Here is a 4882-nt window from a genome sequence, read left to right as displayed (position 1 = left end):
AAAACAGGAAAATCAATAGGGATTTTCGTACGGATAAGTACCCAGTGAACGGTTCGTTTAGCTTTATATATTGTGCCGGGTGGGCGTTGTATTGGTTTTTTGGAAGTGTTAGACATGTAAGAGAAAAATTTAAATGGTTGGGAAAGGCCATGGGATGTAGAAATATTTTTTTCACATTTTACTTCGTTATAAAAACAGGAAAATCAATAGGGATTTTCGTACGGATATGTACCCAGTGAACGGTTCGTTTAGCTTTATATATTGTGCCGGATGGGCGTTGTTTTGGTTTTTCAGAAGTGTTAGACCTGTAAGAGAAAAATTTAAATGGTTGGGAAAGGCCATGGGATGTAGAAATATTTTTTTCACATTTACTTCCTTGTAAAAACAGGTAAATAAATAGGGTTTTTCGTACGGATAAGTACCCAGTGAACCGTTCGTTTAGCTTTATATATTGTTCCGGGTGGGCGTTGTATTGGTTTTTCGGAAGCGTTAGACCTGTAAGAGAAAAATTTAAATGGTTGGGAAAGGCCATGGGATGTAGAAATATTTTTTTCACATTTACTTCCTTGTAAAAACAGGTAAATCAATAGGGTTTTTCATACGGATAAGTACCCAGTGAACGGTTCGTTTAGCTTTATATATTGTTCCGGGTGGGCGTTGTAAAGGTTTTTCAGAAGTGTTAGACCTGTAGGAGAAAAATTTAAATGGTCGGGAAAGGCCATGGGATGTAGAAATATTTTTTTCACATTTTATTTCCTTTTAAAAACAGGTAAATCAATAGGGATTTTCGTACGGATAAGTACCCAGTGAACGGTTCGTTTAGCTTTATATATTGTTCCGGGTGGGCGTTGTATTGGTTTTTTGGAAGTGTTAGACCTGTAAGAGAAAAATTTAAATGGTTGGGAAAGGCCATGGGATGTAGAAATATTTTTTTCACATTTACTTCCTTGTAAAAACAGGTAAATCAATAGGGATTTTCGTACGGATAATTACCCAGTGAACGGTTCGTTTAGCTTTATATATTGTTCCGGGTGGGCGTTGTATTGGTTTTTTGGAAGTGTTAGACATGTAAGAGAAAAATTTAAATGGTTGGGAAAGGCCATGGGATGTAGAAATATTTTTTTCACATTTTACTTCCTTATAAAAACAGGAAAATCAATAGGGATTTTCATACGGATATGTACCCAGTGAACGGTTCGTTTAGCTTTATATATTGTTCCGGGTGGCCGTTGTATTGGTTTTTCGGATGCGTTAGACCTGTAAGAAAAAAATTTAAATGGTTGGGAAAGGCCATGGGATGTAGAAATATTTTTTTCACATTTTACTTCCTTATAAAAACAGGAAAATCAATAGGGATTTTCATACGGATATGTACCCAGTGAACGGTTCGTTTAGCTTTATATATTGTTCCGGGTGGGCGTTGTATTGGTTTTTCGGAAGCGTTAGACCTGTAAGAAAATAATTTAAATGGTTGGGAAAGGCCATGGGATGTAGAAATATTTTTTTCACATTTTATTTCCTTGTAAAAACAGGTAAATCAATAGGGTTTTTCGTACGGATAAGTGCCCAGTGAACGGTTTGTTTAGCTTTATACATTGTTAAGGGTGGGCGTTGTATTGTTTTTTCGGAAGTGTTAGACCTGTAAGAGAAAAATTTAAATGGTTGGTAAATGCCATGGGATGTAGAAATATTTTTTTCACATTTTACTTCCTTGTAAAAACAGGAAAACCGATAGGGATTTTCATACGGATAAGTACCCAGTGAACCGTTCGTTTAGCTTTATATATTGTTCCGGGTGGGCGTTGTTTTGGTTTTTCGGAAGTGTTAGACCTGTAAGAGAAAAATTTAAAAGGTTGGGAAAGGCCATGGGATGTAGAAATATTTTTTTCACATTTTATTTCCTTGTAAAAACAGGTAAATCAATAAGGTTTTTCGTACGGATAAGTGCCCAGTGAACGGTTCGTTTAGCTTTATATATTGTTCCGGGTGGGCATTGTTTTGGTTTTTCGGAAGTGTTAGACCTGTAAGAGAAAAATTTGAATGGTTGGGAAAGGCCATGGGATGTAGAAATATTTTTTTCACATTTTATTTCCTTGTAATACAGGTAAATCAATAGGGTTTTTCGTACGGATAAGTGCCCAGTGAACGGTTCGTTTAGCTTTATATATTGTTCCGGGTGGGCGTTGTTTTGGTTTTTCGGAAGAGTTAGACCTGTAAGAGAAAAATTTAAATGGTTGGGAAAGGCCATGGGATGTAGAAATATTTTTTTCACTTATACTTCCTTGTAAAAACAGGTAAATCAATAGGGTTTTTCGTACGGATAAGTACCCAGTGAACGGTTAGTTTAGATTTATATATTGTTCCGGGTGGGCGTTGTATTGGTTTTTCGGAAGTGTTAGACCTGTAAGAGAAAAATTTAAATGGTTGGGAAAGGCCATGGGATGTAGAAATATTTTTTTCACATTTACTTCCTTGTAAAAACAGGTAAATCAATAGGGTTTTTCGTACGGATAAGTACCCAGTGAACGGTTCGTTTAGCTTTATATATTGTTCCGGGTGGGCGTTGTATTGGATTTTCAGAAGTGTTAGACCTGTAAGAGAAAAATTTAAATGGTTGGGAAAGGCCATGGGATGTAGAAATATTTTTTTCACATTTTATTTCCTTTTAAAAACAGGTAAATCAATAGGGATTTTCGTACGGATAAGTACCCAGTGAACGGTTCGTTTAGCTTTATATATTGATCCGGGTGGGCGTTGTATTGGTTTTTTGGAAGTGTTAGACCTGTAAGAGAAAAATTTAAATGGTTGGGAAAGGCCATGGGATGTAGAAATATTTTTTTCACATTTACTTCCTTGTAAAAACAGGTAAATCAATAGGGTTTTTCGTACGGATAAGTACCCAGTGAACGGTTCATTTAGCTTTATATATTGTTCCGGGTGGGCGTTGTATTGGTTTTTCAGAAGTGTTAGACCTGTAAGAGAAAAATATAAATGGTTGGGAAAGGCCATGGGATGTAGAAATATTTTTTTCACATTTTATTTCCTTTTAAAAACAGGTAAATCAATAGGGATTTTCGTACGGATAATTACCCAGTGAACGGTTCCCTTAGCTTTATATATTGTTCTGGGTGGGCGTTGTATTGGTTTTTTGGAAGTGTTAGACATGTAAGAGAAAAATTTAAATGGTTGGGAAAGGCCATGGGATGTAGAAATATTTTTTTCACATTTTACTTCCTTATAAAAACAGGAAAATCAATAGGGATTTTCGTACGGATATGTACCCAGTGAACGGTTCGTTTAGCTTTATATATTGTGCCGGGTGGGCGTTGTTTTGGTTTTTCAGAAGTGTTAGACCTGTAAGAGAAAAATTTAAATGGTTGGGAAAGGCCATGGGATGTAGAAATATTTTTTTCACATTTTACTTCCTTATAAAAACAGGAAAATCAATAGGGATTTTCGTACGGATATGTACCCAGTGAACGGTTCGTTTAGCTTTATATATTGTGCCGGGTGGGCGTTGTTTTGGTTTTTCAGAAGTGTTAGACCTGTAAGAGAAAAATTTAAATGGTTGGGAAAGGCCATGGGATGTAGAAATATTTTTTTCACATTTACTTCCTTGTAAAAACAGGTAAATCAATAGGGTTTTTCGTACGGATAAGTACCCAGTGAACGGTTCGTTTAGCTTTATATATTGTTCCGGGTGGGCGTTGTATTGGTTTTTCAGAAGTGTTAGACCTGTAAGAGAAAAATTTAAATGGTTGGGAAAGGCCATGGGATGTAGAAATATTTTTTTCACATTTTACTTCCTTATAAAAACAGGAAAATCAATAGGGATTTTCGTACGGATATGTACCCAGTGAACGGTTCGTTTAGCTTTATATATTGTTCCGGGTGGGCGTTGTATTGGTTTTTCGGAAGCGTTAGACCTGTAAGAAAAAAATTTAAATGGTTGGGAAAGGCCATGGGATGTAGAAATATTTTTTTCACATTTTATTTCCTTGTAAAAACAGGTAAATCAATAGGGTTTTTCGTACGGATAAGTGCCCAGTGAACGGTTTGTTTAGCTTTATACATTGTTCCGGGTGGGCGTTGTATTGTTTTTTCGGAAGTGTTAGACCTGTAAGAGAAAAATTTAAATGGTTGGGAAAGGCCATGGGATGTAGAAATATTTTTTTCACATTTTATTTCCTTGTAAAAACAGGTAAATCAATAGGGTTTTTTGTACGGATAAGTGCCCAGTGAACGGTTTGTTTAGCTTTATACATTGTTCCGGGTGGGCGTTGTATTGTTTTTTCGGAAGTGTTAGACCTGTAAGAGAAAAATTTAAATGGTTGGGAAAGGCCATGGGATGTAGAAATATTTTTTTCACATTTTATTTCCTTGTAAAAACAGGAAAATCGATAGGGATTTTCATACGGATAAGTACCCAGTGAACGGTTCATTTAGCTTTATATATTGTTCCGGGTGGGCGTTGTATTGGTTTTTCGGAAGTGTTAGACCTGTAAGAGAAAAATTTAAATGGTTGGGAAAGGCCATGGGAAGTAGAAATATTTTTTTCACATATACTTCCTTGTAAAAACAGGTAAATCAATAGGGTTTTTCGTACGGATAAGTACCCAGTGAACGGTTCGTTTAGCTTTATATATTGTTCCGGGTGGGCGTTGTATTGGTTTTTCAGAAGTGTTAGACCTGTAAGAGAAAAATTTAAATGGTTGGGAAAGGCCATGGGATGTAGAAATATTTTTTTCACATTTTATTTCCTTTTAAAATCAGGTAAATCAATAGGGATTTTCGTACGGATAAGTACCCAGTGAACGGTTCGTTTAGCTTTATATATTCATCCGGGTGGGCGTTGTATTGGTTTTTTGGAAGTGTTAGACCT

Source organism: Paroedura picta, unplaced genomic scaffold, assembly GCF_049243985.1.
Source record: "Paroedura picta isolate Pp20150507F unplaced genomic scaffold, Ppicta_v3.0 Ppicta_v3_sca23, whole genome shotgun sequence".
In the NCBI taxonomy this organism is placed as follows: domain Eukaryota; kingdom Metazoa; phylum Chordata; class Lepidosauria; order Squamata; family Gekkonidae; genus Paroedura; species Paroedura picta.
Note: the sequence above shows the minus strand (reverse complement) of the source record.